Consider the following 22,426-nt stretch of genomic DNA (forward strand, 5'->3'; position numbering starts at 1 on the left):
GGTTTAAATACCCCGCGCCGGTCAGCGCCCCCTCGCTCACGGTCACGTCACCCCCCTTTGTCCCATGCGTTGCCCTGCCATTGGTTGAGGGTTTCCAGGATCGCCCATCCTCAGGTTTCCATTCTTCTGCTGATTGCTTTCAGCTGGGCGATCCCCGTTGTATTGCCGCTGATGGCTTGGGTGGTTCCGTGATTCGTTTAGCTATTGTTTGTTAGCCGTTAGTCGTTGTGGGTTGATGGCTACTTAACTTGTGCCCCTTCACTTATTTCCTTGTCATTGTCATGAGTGCCATTGCGCTGATGACTTTAGCTCAACGGCACTCATGACAGCATTATTGTCTTATCTCCTACTCAGTGAAGGGAGCTACCACTGTAGCAAGATCTGTTTTGCAAGGTATTTTAGATGTTTACAGCAGCATATTTTGCCCATGATGAAATGTAACCAAAAGGACCTCAGATCAATTATTGTGTTTGAGATGAGGAGTTACCATTGTCTGTTGTAGCAATAACCACCAAAAGTCTTATAGAACTTATTATTGCATATCTTAAAAGGCACTTTAGCTCAAGACAACTAATCTTGCAATGTATATGTGAAAAGATCTATAGGAGTCTTTTACCTGTGGTTTTTATGCTTAGTTCAACTGATTCCAAACTTTATTCCACCTTAACATGACTGCCAGAGTCTCTGGGTTACATGGAAACAGGTGATATGGTTCATGGACAGAGTTACATTGTGTCACTGTTGCTTTGTGTAAACTGAAAAGAAAAAGTTAGGCTGCAATACACCCATCCCTTTCATTTGGATGTCCTAGGTGTGTCAGTGGCAGCTTGCTTCCTAGGACATACTTAGCATCTTTGGCTAAAGTAATCTCACTGAGATTGGGGCATAGAGGGACGTCTAGCTCCCACCCTGATCCTTATAACTGAGTGGTTATGCTTTCATGGGTGCTTGTGGGTGAGAGACGGAAAAAGCCTATTTCAACATGCTGTAGATCGTTTGTTTCTTCCACATTTTATTCATGTTGTGGTTAATTGTATGAGAGGGAATTGGACAAGGGGAAAAAGAGGGAAGAGAAATGAAGTGGTAGAAGAGAAAAGGAGTATAGAAAGGAAATAAAGGTTCATTCTCACATTCCCCTAACCATGACAGGACAGAGTAAACCTAATCATTTTCTTTATGCTATGTCTTCTTGATGCTTCCTTCATCTCATCCCCACCCAAGCTGAGATGAGTTAAAGTCATCTTCTTATATATGCTATTTCCATTTTGAACTAGTGTTTCCCTTTTTCTTCTGATGTAATTTTTGCGATGGATAAGTCCTCGGTGATTTTATTTTATTTTATTTTACTCGGAGGAGGCATCATTTTGCTTATTCTAGTAGTACTTCCTGGCTACTCCTAATCTACTTCCTGGTGCTGCTGGTCACAAGTACAAACTGGATTCACTGCCAGCACTAGCATTTCCTTGCATCACAGTTGAGGACTGAGCTCGCTTGTTATTAATTTTTTAAATTATTATTTTTATTTAATTAATTTTTATCCCACATTTATTATTTTTTTATAAATAACTCAAGGTGGCGAACAAAGCAATACTCCTTCCTCCTCCTATTTTTTCCACAACAGCAACCCTGTGAGGTGAGTTGGGCTGAGAGAGAGGGACTGGCCAAGGTCACCCAGCCGACTTTCATGCCTAAGGTGAGAGTAGAACTCACAGACTCCTGGTTTCTAGCCCAGCACCTTAACCACTAGACCAAACTGGCCACCTCACTTTTCTTCAAGGACATGTAGGAAGAAACTGAGGATATGTATGCTGTGAAGAAAAGATGTCCAAGGGCTGTTTAAAAAATAGGAATAACATTAGGACTCTAGACAGAATTGTTTTTGTGGAACAATTATAGGGGATCAAAACAAACAAACAAAGAAATAAGCCCTTAGAATTTAAATGTATCTGATTTCTCTGCAAATTCAGTTAAATATAAGTTGCTTAAAATATACTGTAGAATCTTTTATGAATTGGTTGGTTGATTGGTTTTCTATTCTGGTTTTGAAAAATGGTTCTACTTCAGTTCTTATGCTGTGGATGGAGCATTTCCTACAGAGATGGTTTGAACCAGCAGAAGAGGTTCACACACCCTATTCCAGGTTGAATATAATATATTTAGTCTTGTCAATTATGGTGGGATGATACTAATCTTGGGAGAAGGGGAGGGCAAGAGAGGAGCTGGCCCAGTTTGTAGCTTGCTATTAGATGTTGAAATTGTATGGCTTGCCACTCTGTGACTTAATTGGGGCAATGCATCATGCTGAGCATTTCCATCTCTGCCTTTCTAGAAAGGATACCAGAAGCCATGGCTGACTGAGGCTTCCCTTGATTGAAACTACTTCTCCTTAGTGTTGCAGATGTCTATTTGGATATCTCTCTCTGGGATCAATTATCCCTCTACAGGAAGAGTTACTGCTGTTTATTCTTACAATGTCCTCACTTGAAAATAAGATGAGTAAGTAGCAAGAAAAAAAGAAGAGCAGGATAATAGGACTCCAGAGAATTTCAATAGGTCTTTACTGATCAGTGGGTCTTAGCCAATGTTTTCCAATGTTAGCTTGGAACTCTGGTCTTGGAACTCCAACTGCAGAACCATTCTGCAATATTTAGAAAATATACATATGGCAATATAATGATCATCCAAATCCCACTAACCTATCTGGAACCACCTTTAATGTGTACAAAAAAAAGAAAAAAGAAAGAAACTCTCATTTTCTTGCAGAACTATCAGGAGGCAGCTATTTACACCTTGTGTGATGAAATGAATATTTTATTGTACAGTGGACTATAATTAAAGAGCCAGTTTGGTATAGTGGTTAAGGCACCAGGCTAGAAAATCAAGAGACCATGCATTCTAGTCCTTCATTTAAAAGATCTGCTATCAATCCAAAATAACTTTTTACAAGTACACTGAATGATTGTACGTGTAAAAAGTTATTGTGGATTGAGATCTTTTAAATGGATAAATACATAATCCTAATGTATATTGACTTTGTGTATATTATATGTATTCTCATTCACCCACATACATGCATTGTATCTGTTGAAGTAGAACTCCATCAGGTATATCTGTAAAAAGAGATTGTGCAGCAGTAGAATTTGTGGTGGGTCTGAGAAGCACACTTTGATCAAGAGGTCTCTATTGAAGATCTCCAGAAGCTGCATCTTCTCATTGTCTGCCTGCATGTAACCCTCCCCACATAAAGCACCAGGCTAGAAGTCAAAAGACCATGAGTTCTAGTCCTGTCTTAGACATGAAGCCAGATGGATGACTTTGGGCCATTCACTCTCTTTCAGAGCTAGGAAGGAGACAATGGCAAACCACTTCCAAAAAACCTTGCCAAGAAAACAGCAAGGACTAGTCCAGGCAGTCACCAGAAGTCAGCACTATATAAGGGACATACACACACACACAACTATAATTAAGGCTAGTGTCCATCAATTAAGAATAATTCTTCACAATTACTTTTGGGAGTTCTCACTGATAAACAGGTATATGTTCAACCTGAGAAATGCTTATAGAAATGGCAGATTTCACCCTTCATCATCACTGGCTTTCTCATACAAAGAGTTGTCTTTAGTTGAGAGTAGTAGAATAGCTGAATTTAATTATTTTTTTTAAAAAACTTTATTTTTAGTTATACTAATGGCTACTTTGCAAATAAAAAATAAACACCTGCAGAGAGCTTCAGTGAAGTATTTCATTTTCTCCCCCCCCCCCAAGGTTATACAATTGCTGGCAAGAGGTAGACTTACATCCCTTCAAATCTCATGGGGAACATCTTCCTTGGTCTGAATTTGTACAGCCAAGTTCGGTTGAATGACTTCATTTAATACTTCTCCATAATACTGCTTGCTATCTGATATTTAAAAGATTCCCAAGAGAAACAACCTTTCCCATTATGTTCCCTCTCTCTCTCTCCATTGGCAGTGACTTAAACATACAGTATGATATTTACTTTGCATTATTACATGATCATAAAGCCGGTTTTTATGTTTATCTTTTAAAGACAAAATGCTGCAATTGGCATTTGTCCCTTATGTTATTTTGGATAGAAAAGAATAGGTATATCTTTGATCCCATTAGTGTAGGGTAATTTTTCCTCAGAAGTACACCAAACTCACTAACCTTTTTGTAATACCATATTGATACTAGATTTCTTTTACTCACCCAAATTACTTCCAAAGTTTTCTATGACCTTCTTCATTGCCTTCTTCCCTTTCTATAGTAAATTTGCCTTGCTCTTAATTATTCATTTATTACTTGAATTTCAACAATCAAATATTAACATTACTTGTAGCAAGTCTTGTTTTGGGACTGGAACAGGGTTTGCTGATGGAAAAAATCATTTCTCTCTCTTCTTTTACCCATATGCATGAAAACCAGCACATCAAGGCAACACATAAAATCCCCTTCTAGGGAGTATTTTTGACCTCTTCATTGTTTTAAATACTTAATGACTTATTTTGTAAATTCTGAAATGACATGGCCAGATCTATAACTGCCAGATTAAAATGCAGATTGATATTTAATTATATATATTTTTTTTTAAAATGTTTCATGCTAATCCTTATACGTTTTGTCTGTTTGTTTGTTTTACAGTACGTAACAAAAGGTTTTTTAGAATGGATGTTTTGAGAGAAAGGTATATTTTTAAATATGGACCCAGCTTTGCAAAGGAACATGGTTCCACTGATTATGAAATTAGAGTGTTTATCATTTCACATTACTGGCTGTAAAGCTTCTCTCAGCTGAAGTACTCCCAGGCTGGGTGGCTTCATTGACCACTGTGAGCAGTTGCATGGCATGTGCCAAAGGTAGACAGTCTGGAATGTTTTTGGTGCATCGTAAAGAACTTCCAGACAGCTGGATTTTATTTTTATTTTATTAAATTTATAAGACCGCACAATTTTGTAATGACCTCAGATGGGATGCAATAAAAAGCTGGGCTAAAATAAAGTAGAATTGGGGAAACAAACTTTCTAACTAAAAGAAATATGGAGAACCCACCACTAAGTCAAGTTTTCAAGGCTTTTTAAATACAGTTATGGTGGAGAAAACATATCAGGGGCGGTTTTCCAAAGGGCAGATGCTGTGACAGAGACAGCTTCAGCACATTCTGACTACTGCAAGGCATGCTGAAGTCATCGAGCCTAGAAACACTGGAAGGAAAGGCTGACAGGAACAATAGCCCAATGTTGGGGGCCACTTGAATTACTTTGTTGAGTAGAACTGTGTCACTTCCTTATATTGACAAAGCAAATCACACAGCATCTCTGGCGCACAAATCTCTTCTCTGAAATGAATATAAGCTTTGTGGCAGAAGTCTTCTTACTACATAACTGGTCATGAAAGCCACCATCTCATTGTTCTCATTCTAAGTAACTGGGCAGTGGGTGCATGGGATTCTTCAAAGGTATTATATGCATACAAGGAACATATTGGTCTCTGTTTGAAAAGGTATGTGAAAAAAAACAACATTTATTTCAGGGAATTTTTTAATCCAGGATGAAAAACAATACTCCTTCCATATATCCACAGTCTAGAAATACATATGAACTTCCACTTTCCTTAAAGCCCCCCACAATGCCTTTCATGTATGCCTATCTCACCCTAGCTAGCAGCTGTGTCAGTGATGATAACTAAAGACACCAGCATCAATTTCCTGAATGAAATTGGAGAGAATTCCCTAAAGTTCTATAATTAGGGATGGGACAAATCCTGCCAGATTCAAAAGCAATCCACAGAGCTGGGTTGTGTTTAGATTGATTTGGGAGGAAGCCAAAGTGAAAAGAAGAAGACATCCCCAGATCAATTATTTATGATGGGAGCTGACAGTAACAGCCATGGAAGGGGGAAATAAGTCTCTTTCCACCACCTGACATGCTTCATAAAAGCAGAAGGCTGCTCACTGGGACCTGGACAATATATTTTACAAACACTCATTTGTATTCCAGCAGTTCTTAAGAAATCACATTCCCCAAAGACAGTTCAATGGGTGGGGGATGGGGGATGGAGGGGAGAGAAACAGACTTTTCTTCTCTCTCTCTACCATTTGCCATGGTCACCATTGTAACTCTGCTGCTGCTGCTGCTAACTATAGTTCAGTGCAAATAGTTTGGAAGACAAGTCGTGGGTACTCTTAGTGAGAAAAGACTTGGCTGGGCAGTGTGTTGTGGTTTAGATTAAAATGTTCACAGCCAGACAATTTTAAGAGCCCAAATGCTCTTAGAAGAAGGTACTTTTGTACTTGCTATGATTTTTATTTTTGTCCCTGCATGCATTTAGTATGGCATTCTGCCCTTATTACTTTCTTGGATGTGAGCTTCATTTCAATAATGTTTATTTAGTCAATGACCAGCAAAATTTAAAAGGACAAAAAGAGAGTAAAATAAAGAAATACAATAATATACTACCAACTAATAAAAGAGATCACATTTGAACTTATCAGTAACAGAGATGGCAATAGCTACTTTTGAAAATAGTCTTTCCTTTCACTATACTTTTGTCTCATGCAATGAATAAGAAAGACATTTTTTTTTATTTTCCCAGGCCTTTTATTAATATAAATATATTTGTATATCTACAAAGATCAGAGATCCAGTTTAGTGTAGTGGTTAAGGCAGGAGACTGCGAGTTCTAGTCCTACATTCGGCTCAAAACCAGCTGGGTAATCTTTGGCCAGTCATTCTCTCTGTATGGCAAGCCACTTCTGAAATCTTGCCAAGAAACCTACAGGGACTTGTCCTGGCAGTTGCCAGGAGTCCACATTGAGTCAAAGGCACAAAAAACAAAAAGAAAGATCAGAACTGTGCAAGCCATGGTATTCACCGCGATGCTCTATGGAAGTGAAAGTTGGACTTTGAAGAAGCAGGATAGCAAGAGAATTGATGTTTTGAACTTTGATGTTGGAGAAGACTCCTAAGTATACTGTGTACAGCCAAAAAAAACCAAACAAACAAATGGATCATCAAACAAATCATAAATGACCAGGTTAAAATTATCCTACTTTGGACTCATTATATGAGGCCTGGAGAAGGCTGTAAATGCTGCAAAAAGTAGAAGAAAAAAGGAGAAGATGACCAGCAGCAAGGAGGATGGACACAGTTACAGTGAATGATGAGTGCACTGTTAGAAGATCTGAAAGGTCAGGTCAGATTAGGGACAGATCATAATGAAGAAAATCTATCTCCATGGAGCTAAGGGTTGATAATGACTTGATGGCATGTAATCAATCAGTCAATCAATTTAATAATATGTTGTCTCTGCTTTGTTTTTAATGTGTTGATTGCTGTTATCATTTTTTTTTTTTTTTTAGTGTTTATCTTGTTGATTTCTTGAGGGGACATAGGGTTCTAGCTCTGGATTCTATAATGGGAAGGGGTTTGTACTGGATAATTTCCAAGGTTTCTTCCAACCTTTCCATTCTATGATTTATTTTGTATGTTTGCATTGCTTTTGTATAGCACTTACAAAAATATGTATTATTATTATTATTAATAATAATATTATTAATATTAATATTATTATTTTAACCTATTGTTTTTAATCTGAAATGTCATTTTTACATTTTGAATTTTATTTTAATGGGAAGTAGTATAGAAGTACTGTACGTTTAAAAAGTTATGGGAAAACAAGAGAAATATGGTCCATTCTGCCTAGTAAAGTAACAGGTTATTTGCATAAGCTGTGTAAGGAAGTCCTCCAAATCAAGGATTGAAAATGTAGCACTGGGGAGAGCGCATCTTGGGTGCTGCTCAAAAATGACCGGAGTCAGGGCAAAGAAGCAAGCAACCCCAAAATTGAATATGATTGGATTTATGTTTAAAATGTAATAACCTTTAATTAAACCTGCAGATGCAGATATTATTCTCTATGAATTTTCTAGTTTCTCCTGCAGTCTAGCAAATTACAACTTGGTAACAAGATTTGGAAGGACTCTTCAGGATTCCACCACAAGACTTTGGGCATCTCTATCCCAGCCTGATAAGAGTCCATTGTCTCCACTGTCTTGGAGATGCTTTTGGCCTCCAATTCTCTCTGACTTTAGCCAGCCATTTATAGGGTGGTTTATTTCTTTATTTTTTCCTTTATTACAGCTTAATTTATGTTGTATTTATTTTGTGCATTCTATTTTTTCTGTGTTGCTTGAAAGTTTAGTCTGCTTTGATTTTTCATATTGAACAGAAATGTGAAATGGGAATAGAGCAAAGCATTAGCTGCTTTGGACTAGAAACCATCCCAGTGATTGGTGAAATCAAGTCAAGAATCCTATAATCTCCTTGTCATCCAAGTATCAGAAATTTCCCTAAGTGAAGTCTTGTGTTATCAATCAGTTAAGATGTGCAGTATATTGTTTTTAAAATCCTGTGTAATAATTATTTTGGCTCTGAGCTATGATTAGCATTGGACAAAAAGCAATTATATTTCTATGGGCAGTTGGAAGTTCACTGATTGTGCATTTGCAGAATCTCATTCCGCATTCCAAACCAGAAAAGAAATGCCGAGTGAAGCAAAGGTTGATTTGTAATATACATGAGTATCACCAATAGAACAAATTCAATTTCCAGACCAGATAAGGATAAGCTTCATAGCAATCCTTATCATCCAATCCTTGAAATTAACAAAGAAAAACAAGGTAATGTGGAATTTAACTCCAGATATACCATTGAGGGATATTTAAATTATTTTTAAACCACTAAGCACATTAGTTATTCAACTGCTTATTCTTTTTGGGGGGTTGTGTCTGCCTATCTGTGCATGTACAGTACAAACACATATGCTTATACGTTTTATCCCAGTGTTTCTACACTTTTCCTAGAACCAGTATCATTCTGCTTTTCATTTTCCACAATGTTCTAACACTTCAAGCATGAAATTATAAAGCTAATTGTGCAGGAAAATTCCTTTATGCTAGGTTTGTTTTTCCCTTAGCATGAACAGTTCTTTCATAGTACCTCCAAAAATATGTATTTTTATCTAAATATTTCACACGTTTAATACAGTGTAATAAATGAATTTTATGGAATACACCCTGAAGTTGGAAGGCAGAATAGCTTTCCTTAGCATTACATCTAGTTTTGTTCACAATTATCTAATGTCCTTTAAAAAAAAAATGAATAGATGTTGTATTTCAATGCAGTCCTTTCCTTCCAAGTCTCAGCTTAGTTGACCCATGGAAGCTTTTAAACCTCTTGATAATATTTTTCTCCATTTTTATTTTATTTAGGTGAGCTGTGGGCCATATTTTGAACACATTTATATAGAGACATCAAGAAATTTACCTGCTGTGATTTGTTTTCATTATAACAGGAATGAAATCTCCATTACACGAAACCTTTCATTGTCATGACATTTGTGTTCAGTCAAATGCCAGCAACTGATAGGCTTGTTTGTCAAACATCTTCAGATGACTTCCCTGAAGCCTCTTAAAAAGGTACTTGAGAAGCAGTTCCCAAATGCACAGAAGGAAGTAAATTCAATCAGAAAGTGACATCAAACTATTCAGAGAATGCTGCAGAAATAGTGATGCAAGTTGGGAAGAAACATTTTGTAGATTTACTGGACATGTATCAACATTTCTTTGTTTCTATCAATCATGGTGAATATTCCAGAAAATACAGGGGATGCGCTAATTTTCTGGTCATGTCTTCAGAGGGGTTGTGGTCAAAATATTTGGCATTTTGGGATTTGTGGGGGATTTTGGGTCAAAACAGGCTATCTAAAGAGGACCAAGCATTTCAACTTTTTTTCTGACCATTTCAAATGCTATATTTTATATGGTTGTAAAATCTGATAATTCCAATTGGATTGGTGGGAGATATTTGTGGGAAGCATATTCTCCCCTTAGGACATAACTAAGCATGATCAATGAAGAGCCTATTCATTTGTGTGTTTGTTTATAAGATTTGTATGGCTGCTCATCTTAGAGCACAACTCTGAGTGGCTCACAACAACAATAAAGTTACAAAACCATAAAATGGAAACTAAAAACCCAACATATATATGTCATCTGGTAAAGGTTAGAATTCTCTTAAACTCATTTCCAAGATAAGGTGAAGCTGTTGTTACTGTTGATATTTTTATTATTAAATTTATGACATTTATCTTTATTTCAATGCAATCTGGAAACAACTGCATTTACATCTCTCTCTCTCTCTCTGTCTCTCTCTCTCTCTCTCTCTCACACACACACACACACACAAACACAAATACCCAGACCCAGACCCGCACACCCCTAGTATTCCAAAATGAAGGAGCAAAAAAAAAAAAAAAAAATGCTATGGATAAGCTTGACATTACATTACAGTTACGTTAAATATTTCTTAGTTTTACAATATCTTCCGAAAGCCATTTTCTGATTTTCAGAGACCTCTTTGACAAAGCACTGGGAATAGTAATGGACTGTTGAAATGAAATGAAATGAAATGAAATGAAAATTATTTCACACACAAACACATACACACAAATGTGAAAATAGGCAATTTGCATGAAGAGCTTAAAGCAGAACCACAACTACTGTGAACTAGCGACAAAAAAAAAAAAATCTAATTCAATTAAGTAGTTTAATTAAATAATGGATTATATATCTAACAAAAATAAGGGCAAGAGAGCCAGTTTGGTCTAGTGGTTACAGTGCTGGGCTAGAAACCAGGAGTCTGTGAGTTCTAGTTCCGCCTTAGGCATGAAAGCCGGCTGGGTGACCTTGGGCCAGTCACCATCTCTCAGCCCAACTCAGTGCAATGTAGACTAGAGTCCTCATGGTGCACCCCAGGCAATGTGACTTGTCACAATGAAGTAGTCTACACATCTGGCTTCTGGACCTCACAAGGATTTCCCAGCAAGAAAATATTTTTTAAGGCTGCTCAACTCAGTGTGACTGTCAGGATTCAATGTGATAACTTCCTCAAAACAATGTGACCTATCCTTCTTTGTGTAGGGACAATTTACTTCCTGTGGTCCCTCTCAATCATAGTTGTCCACAAGCCATACCATTCAAACCATGCAGACTCTACCAGATCACTATTTCTTAGGCACTAATACCAAATTCCTAAAAGGTGTCCCCAGGCTCCCAGAAATCAAGTAAAATGTTTATAGTGTTTATTATCCTTCTGGAAAAAATACATCCACAATGAGTTCACTTATTTTCTATAATTCATAAGGGAACTAGGAGAATGCTTCCATCCTTATTTTTGAAAATCACAATGCATTTTACTGCAATCAAATCAAATCAGTTTATTACAGCCATAAGGCCAGATACAGTAAAATATCCAATAGTAGAACTGTTACATACATACATATGAAACAGAAAAACAGTGAGTATAATAGGATCTAAAAAGAAATAAGAACATGTATAAAAATAGTATTACTGTATAAAAAGTGATGAATAAGTAAGTATTTAAACTTAGATAATGGTGCAATGTATTGTACAGATGGTGGCACAAGTGGGCAACTTGAGAAGATATTTTTGAGTCCTTGTCCGAAAGAAGTAACAGTAAGTAGAAATCACACTTTCTGCCTGGAAATTTCTTAAAGATTGGATAAATGAAGGATTGTCTAGAGTCCTTATATAGGGAGCAACATAGTAGCATGTGGCTTAGAGTTTCTATTGAGCCATCACTACATGGACATGACCGGAGAGACATAGGGGTACCTGTCATGCTCCCAAGTCCAACGTTCTCAGAACATCTGAATTGGCTTACATGCATGTTCCAGTGTACATGTGTAATCCTTGTGGGCTGAACATGAGGGTGGGGGCACATGGCTGGAGTGAGAAACCATCTTGTTTGGATTATCTACGACTCCCGACTCCCAAGATCATTTGGTGAAGAGCCGTTGAAGACAGCTGCAGAAACCTACTGTAGATGGCATGAGAGGGAGGGTGCATACCTGAGCGTGGGAGCTGGGGGGAATCTGAAATCACTGAAGATGTTTAAAGGGGAAAAGTGTGGGCTTTTCCATTGGCAACTTTTTCTCTGTACTGAGTGCTTCACATCATTAAATGACTTCTAAGTAATCACATGAGTTGTGATTAATGAGAGTTTGGGTATTGCAGTCATCACAGTACCTTTAAAACATCCAAAAAGAACTGCTGAGGACAATGCATCCAGCCTGGATAAAGTGAAAGCTTTACAAAACTTCAAAAATGTCATGGATGATAAATAAGAGGCTGGAGTGAACACTTTCAGAAGAATATGATAAATAATGATAAATAATGGGGGTTTTACTGCAATGTCAAGCTATTTGCTCTTAAGGAACTCCTTCAATTTCCAATCACACATTATCTGGCAAAATGTCCTACTGATTCTCAATGTTTTAAAATTGGCAAGACAATTTGCCAGACCAGAAATCTCTGTAAAAACAGAAAAAATAAATGCAATAGGCCAATCTTGGTCTACTTATTCCTACACACAATACTCTGATTAACCTCACAGCAACTCTGTGATGCATGTTAGATATTCACTAGCCCCAGCTTATCCAATGAGTTTCATGGGATTTTAATCTAGATTTTCTTCATGTAGTCAGGCATTTTAACCACTGCCCCATATTAATATTCTTAAAGCAGAAGCTGTATTATGTCAGAAAAGATTAATATTCAGTAACTATGCAGAAGATGGCAACTTAGAATTAATTAATAATAACTTCCTCTTCTTAGGAAAGTGTTTGGTGATGAGCAGGGTATATTCCACATATACACGGGAGTCTTCCAGAATTATAGAAGTATTTTGTTGGCAAAATTATATCAAATTAAGTCCCTCACTCAAATAAAATTATGCAAAATTAATTAAGTAAAAGCAAAAACTGAAAAGGATATGGAAAAAAATCTATTAATTCTATAAATTAATTCTATAAATTCATAATTCTATTATGGACTCTTGACAAAGAATTAAAAATATAATGAACCTTCTGAACAGAACCCTAACTGTCAACCAGACCAAGCGTATTGAGGCAAACTTAATAACTTAAAGGTCTCCAGACTTCACCTTCTGTATTTCTTCTGTGAAGTGATGTTGCATGTTTTGCTATTCACTATTATTATTTTGTTTCCCTTTTATTATCTCAGGTCATAACTTTAATGTTCTTAATGAGGCAGAATTGCATAAAGCCACACTATAATTAGCTACTGCAGTTAATGTGGAATTGGAGGCAAATGATCATTACTCTTGCCAAAGAAAGCAATAAATAACTAGCTAAAGTGTCTGCAAATATAATATTGAAGGAAAGGAAACTTATGAGAGCTTCTTACATTAGGGGATTGCTAACATTTTTTTTGCCATTCCATGAACATTCCCATAAGTATCTAAAAGCAGTCCCAGTTCCCATGCACTTGTTTACCAGGACTAGGCAATGTGGTGCCTATGGAATACCCAAAGACATATTTCTTGGTCCCTGCCAGGTTTCCCAAGCCCATCTATCTTTATGTTTCTTTGTTTCACCTCCCTCCAGACTTGCAAGGAAAAGAGGGATTAGGCATGCACGCTGCACAGCTAATGGACTATCTCAAGCACCATCTTTTCTTTTTCTTTCTTTCTTTTTCTGTTCTCAACATGTCACTGAGTTTCTAGGTACATTCATAAAAAACTAAACTCTGATGGCAATGTTTGCACCCTGTGTTTTTGCTGGGAAATTCTGAGAAGCTAGAGGAGGTAGATGGAGGACCCTTACCAGTTTTCCATCGGATACCTTAATATTTACAACTGAATAATTTGATCGGTTCGCATCATAAATAAGTCAAAAGCCTTTGGACATTTAAAAAAATATGGCATGTTGGTTGCAATAACACGAATATGATCACATCCACAAATCCTTTCTGTTTTGACCTTGAGAAAATACAGCATCTGGGATTGCTAAGTGGTTCGCATGTCCAAAATGAAAAGAAATGCACTGGTTTCATAGCGATGGTTCTCCCTGCTGTAATCAACATCTATACTGCTTCAGAAGGAAAATTTCTAAAGATTGGAAGCTCTTATGCCCTTCCTAAGCATGATGAATCACTAGCAAAACCTAGTGCCATATACCAAAATAAATCCTGCTTTTTTCCTACCATTTTTCATTCACTTAATGAAATAAAATTTGTTGTTGTTGTTTAATATTTCAGTGAAAAACAGATATTACTTATATAATGGCCAAGGACTGTGTGAATGCCCTGTAGAATTTTCTTCCTGGCTTCACACATAGTTATTCAGTCACAAAGGATAACCATAAGAAGAAATCTCATTATATGTTTTTTGTTTTGTTTTGTTTTTCCCCCACACTGGGAAATGTGGGTAGCCAGGAAGGCCCTAGAGGGATTAAAAGACATGTAATGGGGGGGGGGGGGGACTTTCACCTTCAATAATCTGACTAGAAAAGATTATGAAAAGAGATGATGATGATGATGATGATGATGATGATGATGATGATGATGATGATGATGATGATGTCTGATATAACAGTCACTGAAAAATAAAAAGTCTGGTTCATTGATACTGCTATACTGGGTTATGCTAGAGTTAAGGAAAAGCAATCTGAAAAAAAAATATGAAATACAGAGACTTGCAGATCGAAGTTGAATGTTTATGGAAAAAGAAATCTGTTGTTATACCAGTCATGATTGGAGCCCCTGGAGGAATACCTAAAGGACTCCCTTGATATTTGGAAATTTTGAATTTATCTGATCTGAATGCTCTCATTTTTCAAACAAACAAACAAACAAAAATAATACCCTGCTTAGAACTGCTATATCCTCAGACACTACTTTATTAATTCTTAGGTCCTTGGTTAGGATTTGAATTATTACGTTTTAATCAGTCTTTGTGAATCTAATTGTAGATTACCCTCTTCTTCTTCTTCTTCTTCTTCTTCTTCTTCTTCTTCTTCTTCTTCTTCTTCTTCTTCTTCTTCTTCTTCTTCTTCTTCTTCTTCTTCTTCTTCTAAATAAAAGTGTGTTATACTTGTTCAGTGCAAGCAATCTGGTTCCAAATACTCGTTCTCCACATAGTGATATTAATAAGTGCTCAGCAACTGAAACAGTCCTGAGCTTTTAAACATAGTCAGATTTGATTTACTGGTGAGATACTGTATTTTATTTTTTAATACAATGGATAACAATAACCCACTAAAGAAAATAACTAATGAGCAACATATACAAAGGCCAATCTTTAGAATTTAATGACAAATAGAAGAACCAGCCTTAGAATTGATAATGAAGATATCAAAGTAGTAGATGGCTTCTGCCTTTTAGGCTCAACCATCAGCAGTATAGGAACAAGCAGTCAAGAACTATATCACAGATTAGCACTCAGTAGAGCAGCCATGAAAGTCTTGGAAAAGATATTCAAATACTGTGATATGTCCATACCTACAAAGATTAGAATAGTGCAAGCCATTCCCTATGATAATCTATGGAAGCGACAGTTGGACTTTGAAGAAGCAGGATAGGAAAAGTATCGTTGTTGTTGTTGTTGTTGTTGTTTTGGCGCTGGAGAAGACTCTTGAGAATACCATGGACAGCCAAGAAAATAAACAAATGGATCATCAAACAAATAATCCCAGAGTTCTCACTTGAGACAGAAATGATCAGGATCAGTTTATCATATGTCAGACACATTATGCAAAGACCTAGCTCTCTGGAAAAGGCTCTAATGCTAGAAAGGTGGAAGGAAAGAGCAGAGGATGACCAGCAGCAAGGTGGAGTGTCTCATTGGAAGAGCTGAAAGACCAGGTTAGGGACAGATCATCACGGAGAATCTATCTATGTGGTCACCAAGGGTCAACAATGACTTGATGGGATGGCATCGTTGTCATCATCATCATCATCATCATCATCATCATCATCATCATCATCAGAATTAATACAGTACAAAATACTGTAAATAAGGTAGCAAACACCAGGGAAGGAAGAACAACGCAACAAGAAAATATACTGTATTAGCAGCAGCAGGTACAAATGAGAGTTAGACATTCTACATAAGCATTCACAAATCCTGACAATGGAGGAGGCATCTCTCCAGCCCTATGGCTTCTACCTTTGATCTCCCCATACTGACAGCCAATAACTGAAACAAAATTATAGTCTTATTTAACTGGTCTTGATTAGAGTTTTGTTTCAGTCCTTCCCAAGCAACTTGAGAAGGTTGGTGGTAAAGAAGGATGACACTAAGTCATAAGTCACCAACTTCTCTCCTGGATTAGCATTTCTAAAGGCCTGAATGGAGAAAAAAACAAATGTTCAGAGGAAGACTTATTATGACTTCCCCATATTAAAGTTCTCACAAAACCTTTGATGGAATAAAAAAAACATTTAGATTGGAATGATCCAGCAGCCCATGTGTGTACGGTTTAAATTGCTATGTTTTAAGCTTTTGAAAAATTCCCCCACTCAAAATGCTTAAGTAACTCTAGCAGACAAGAAAGGACAAGTCCTGTTATAGTATAATAACTGGTTAAAAGACAATACTACAATCATCTTTTCATCCAACCATAACTTTGTTCCGAGTGGAAATTCTCTATACGTAATGACCATAAACAACTTGCATGTATTTCTTTAAATTAACCAAAATATCAAATCTGCATATTCATAGATATGACAATAGACTGACTTTATTAGAGAGCTACAAAATGGGATCAAGAAGCTGTGCTACTTTCCCATTTAGAAATATGTGCAACAAATGCAGTGCAGTTTTCATGCTTTGTTGACCTTTGGCAGAATAATATCCAATTCAAGTGATATATAAGAGAGTATAGAGTCATTCTATAACATATCACTGTCAACATGACCTTTGCAATAATAGGATCAAGTGAAGAAATATAGGAGATTTGAACTTTTACATATCCAGAAAAAATAAACAGTTATAAAATATTCAGTGTTTTGTTCTTATATAGAAAACAATTCTGATAAGTAACAGGAAAAAAATAATATTATATTTTTATAATATAATAACAGGAGAAAGAAATGTGCTATTTTCTTTTAACATTCTTGTGATGAACAGCTGTAACATTTCCCCTTGGAGGATATTCTAAGACTTAAACTGGTACTGCAGTAGTTGTAATCTTCTGAGATTAAGGTAGTTCATCAACATGGACCCATCAGGAGATCCATAAATAAACTATTGCTGGGCAGATAAGTTCTTCTCATTTTTCTCCAAGCAGTTCTCAGAGAATTTGATTTTTAAAAAATTATCAAAGGAGGAGGGGTGAGAATAACAAAGAATTTATCATGGGTGAAGTGCATGTAGGTGTGTTTTTCAGATATTAGTTACAAGATAACCAAGGGATGTATATTAATTTCAAATTTTATTTTATTTTTTTCATTCATCTCCCCATTGGCCTGCAGCCATTTGTTCACACCTCTAAAACAACCATTTAACCATTCACCTGGCCCACTGTCTTTCTCTATACATGTTCACATACACAAACATACTTATTATTTTCATATTGAGTTAGCAAGAACACTGAATTTCTTAAGCATCAGGAATATCATGTTATATAGTTACGTAGTTGTGTTTACAAATTCTGCAGACTTGTTTTCCCCTCATTATTGCAAAATAAAAAGAGCATAACTGTGGAGATACTGGAAAAAATTGCTGGGTCAGTATTTTAACCAAACTGACCTAATTTGTACTTCATCATCAAATTCTTTTCTCAGATATTCAGGGCAGTTCTTAAATCCAAACGTCTGTGGTAAAATGTATATATTAGAAAAAGATGCCCACACCATACTATGACCTATAAAAATGAAATGCATTTTTTAAAAAAAAATATAGAATGTTATGGAAGTGAAATGGAAATAGAATGAACTAATATCTGAATATATATGAAGTTGACATGTGTCGAAGGCATAGGAAATGGCCTTGAAGGACAGAAAGAAGAGCCGCTACCAAAGCAAAGGTCAGATACATGGGGCTTGAGCCCATTCCAAGAAAATAACTTGAGAAAACAACTGACAAGCCCCTTCCTAGTTCACACAAAGATTAAGTGAAGGAAGGGGAAACACATTCAGACCTGCAAGATTCTCTTACTATAGCTGTCACAATACAAGTAGGCTTGACCTATATGACCCTGGTTTCTTAGTTTGGTGTACCCTGTAAGGCTGACAACATGAACCAGGTGTAGACTGATTTGTAGAGACTTCCTGTCAATGTCCTTTAAAACTGAGCTGCTTTCAGTAAACAATTATTTTTTTTTCTTCTGATCCATCAATGAAATAAATCACTTAACATAAAAACTGTCATATAAGTATCATTACCAGTATGGAAAGGGACGCGGTGGCGCTGCGGGTTAAACCGCTGAGCTGCCAATCGGAAGGTCGGCGGTTCGAAACCGCGCGGCGGGGTGAGCTCCCGTTGCTCGTCCCAGCTCCTGCACACCAAGCAGTTCGAAAACATGCAAAAATGTGAGTAGATTAATTGGTACCGCTTCGGCGGGAAGGTAACGGCGTTCCGTGAGTCATGCTGGCCACATGACCCGGAAGTGTCCTATGGACAACGCCGGCTCCAAGGCTTTGAAACGGAGAGATGAGCACCGCCCCCTAGAGTCGGACACGACTGGACTTTACGTCAAGGGAAACCTTTACCTTTACCTACCAGTATGGAACATCTTTAACTTTCAGAACTAAAGAAGACAAACTTGTTTTGCAAAGATGCTTTAGAGCCCTTCATTTGTCCTCTTGTCTACTGGGTGCACTCCCAAAGCTAGTCCTCATACCAGCACACCTCTGCCACTCATTATAGCATTTCTGAAAATGATTTTTTGAAACCTGATATAGTACATTTCAAAGCGTACCAACAGTTGAGCTAAATTTGTGCCAGGTTTTATTTTTATGGTTTTATGTTTTACTATTTTTAGTCCCAGGTTTTATTGTTGTTGTAAACCACCCAGAGTTGTGTTTCAAGATGGGTGGCCATACAAATCTTTTAAATAAATAAATAAATAAAATAAATAAATAAACTTGAATTAAAATGTGAATTAACTTTTGCTCCACTTTTTCTTTATTTTCAATGACGTCTGTGGGCTTTTGATTTGAAATGCTATTTTGCAAAGATTTTTTTAAATAAATAAATAAAACAAGCAAACAAGGAAGCTTCATTTTTTCATTAATGGAACTTTCCTATCCCAACCCTTAAGTTCAGGTAGAAAGTTGATCCAAATGGGAAAGAGATTTAAAGTTTATCCCTGAATAAGGTCATTATCAGGATTAGAATCCGGCATGCTCATTTGTGATATTTTTTAATGGTTACTTAGAATATATTTACTATTCTGCATAGCAGAGTGGTTTGGTTTAGTTTAGTTTAGTTGTTTAGTTTACTTAGTGAATCCATAACTGTATTTTATTTAATGTTACTTATGCTGAATCTGATGTTATATATAATTCCCAGTTTTACTTAATTTTCATCGGCCTCAGGTGAATATCTTCTATTCTAACCTGTCTGTCCAAGTCTGAAACTTCCACCAAATACTATATACTTGACATCCCTGTGTATAACAACCTCATTCTTCAGATGCCTGTCCATGCTCCATTGAACTGGGGTTACCATATCTGGTCTGCAAAACTCCAGACAACCAATAGGTGGCCGCAAAACTGTTATAGGTTTCTGAATTTCTTTGTTACCATTGATGAGTCATCCAGATTTATGCAGACCAGACCTGGCAGGTCTAGCTGAATAACCATGTCTGACAAATGACCTATGTGTTGGGCCTTTGAATGCAATTATTGTATTCAGAATCATGGGCCCTGTTCTTATTTGCTCTGAACATACTGCTGAGATTTCAGTGGCAATATACTATTTGGGGAACCTCCTGGAGTCTTTCATTGTTCTGGCATCTAAACCATCTGAGCAATTCAAGGCACAGTTACAGCAGTCAATTTAAAAGATGGCAGCTCTAATAGCAATGAAGAGAAGGCTGTAAGGAAAACCTGTCTCTAAAATGAATAGGTGGAAAAGTGATAAGGTATGTAATTAGTTACTACTCTCAGAGTATTACATTATTGGTAATTACTTTTGTACAATTCTGTTTTGGGAGCAAAATGATATAGTTTTGGTTTGTTTTTTTTAATGTGACAGATGAAACTCAAACTAGAAAAAAATATACGTAAATAAAATAGTACAAAATTGCGAGCCAAGTGTAATAAATAATCCTTTGGCATGTGACCCTCTGGATTCATTCCGAAATTGGCAGCCCCACATCATCAAATATGTAATCGACTCTCACCACATGAACTTAATGATACAGGAATGGTAATAGAGCATTAAATCATAATGGATTATGGAAGCTGTTTATCTGAGTGGAAGGAAATTCATTCCATTGTACAGTGTTTATTTAACATGGCATCATAGCATCTGTGACCTTGCATTTGTCTAGCTTACTCTGCAATCCTGCTGATGCATTAAGTGATACATAACTCAGGCTTAAATATTCTTCTTTCCCTAAAAGATCAGAATACCTATCATTATGATGGGTGACAAGATGTCTCCTTCTACAGAAAGGGAGAGACAGAGACAGCAGTTACTTGTGTGAAGTATGGCATTTTTCACCTCCCTCTGTGCAAGGATAAAAGCAATCATTCCTTTTTATAGTACAACACACAGATGAACTTGGATGCTGAAATGCAATCTTATAAATGTCTACTTAAAAATAAGTTCCAATTAACACCAATTAAATATGTGTAAGATTAATTACAGTCTGGATCTTCTCCCAGCTCCTGAGATTCTGTGTTAGCCAAAGCCCATTTAGAGTATTGTGTCCAGTTCTGGGCAGCACACTTTAAGAAGGATTCAAACTAGTGTGATTTCTAAGAAGAGCATGAAGGAAATGAGAAACTAAGAACTATGAAGGAAGTTTAAAAGAACTAGGCATCTTTAGTCCTGATGGATTTAACTTACAGAAAGCACATTCAAACTGGATGTTAGGAAAAGCTTCCTGATACAGAACAGTTTGACAATGAAATCAGTTACTCAGAGGGGTGTCGGGACTCCTTTTCACTGGGTGTGTTCAAGCAGAAGCTGGGCAGCCATTTGTCAGGCATATATTAACTTTAATTCCTTTACTGAGCAGGGGTTTGGATATGATAACCTGAACTGTCCCTTTCAAATCTAGGATTCTATTACTGCAGGGAAGAATCACATCTATTCAGTTCCATCATGGGTTCTTTTTATTGGTCATTCATTCTGTATGACATATGTTTGCATGATGACAATGATGATGACGATGACGATGACGATGATGATCATTCCTACCCTGGCTGTATTCCATGTTGCCTATATGCGGATGCAACAACCTGCCTTTTCTTAGGCTTGTTAATCTATCCTGCCTGGTAACATCTCAGAAGATCAGCTAATGGCAACTATTGATGCTTCATTTGCTTTCAGTCCCTGTGACACAAGCAGGTCATCCAATTAACCCCCAAATTGCTTAACCATGAATGTCAGCTTTTTATCACAACAAAGCCTGTGTTCATACATTTGAGGTATGTTTTATCTTTTTTTTCCACCTGAAAATATAGAGGTAGTAAAGATTCTAGGTATCCATGCTTGCTATTCCATGTGGTCTTATTCTCCATCCACTGGTTGTTAAGTATATTTAATAATGTCTGAAAATAGGGGAGGGAGATAATTCAAACAGATGCCCAAATGGCTTCTTTTTTAATCTAAGGTGTTGTCAAGGCCAGCCTCGCTTCACAATAAGACACAGACTCACTTAATGGGTATTAAGGATTTCTGGTTTATTGGAATGATAGCTGACAGGACGAAAAACGGGAATGGGGTAGGTGGTGTGGGGGTGCCCCTTTTATACCCTCCTGTATTGCCCCGGGCTTCCCCACCCTGCTTTGACCTGATCCCTCTTGATGGGACCCTTGATGGCTGCCTGGGCGTTTTCCCGGTGTCCTCTTTTGTCTCCCAGCGACGGTTGTGTCCTCCGGGGCACCAGGTGCGTCTTATCTTCGTTCCTCTGACGTCCTTCTTTTCAGCTGCCTATGGGTCCATGGGTGTGGGTGCTTTTGGGTGCTTGTGTTAATCCCTGGTTTGATTATCTCCTTCCTCTTTTCCTTAATGATCATGATCCACATTGTGAGGCTCTTTGTGCCTTGCAACGAGGTCATGACAGGTGTCCCCTATATGCAGATTAACCTTCTGAAATTATGCTGCTGGAATTTGTCAATTATGTCTATCTAAAAAGAGGAAATTTTGAAGTATGATGGATACACAGCATAAAGAAAGTAATGGTGGTTTTCCACTCCTTTAGCAGGTTGCATATTCTTTTATATTACTGTAATCTATAAGGCAACTAACTTCTATACAATTAATATTTCAGTTTTATTCTGTTTTTAAGTGCTGTATTAAAAGTATCCTCTCTCCTAATCTACCTTTTTTTATGTTCTTGTTGTGGAGATCCATCTTTTTTTCTT

Source organism: Candoia aspera, chromosome 5 (genome assembly GCF_035149785.1).
Source record: "Candoia aspera isolate rCanAsp1 chromosome 5, rCanAsp1.hap2, whole genome shotgun sequence".
Classification (NCBI taxonomy): Eukaryota; Metazoa; Chordata; class Lepidosauria; order Squamata; family Boidae; genus Candoia; species Candoia aspera.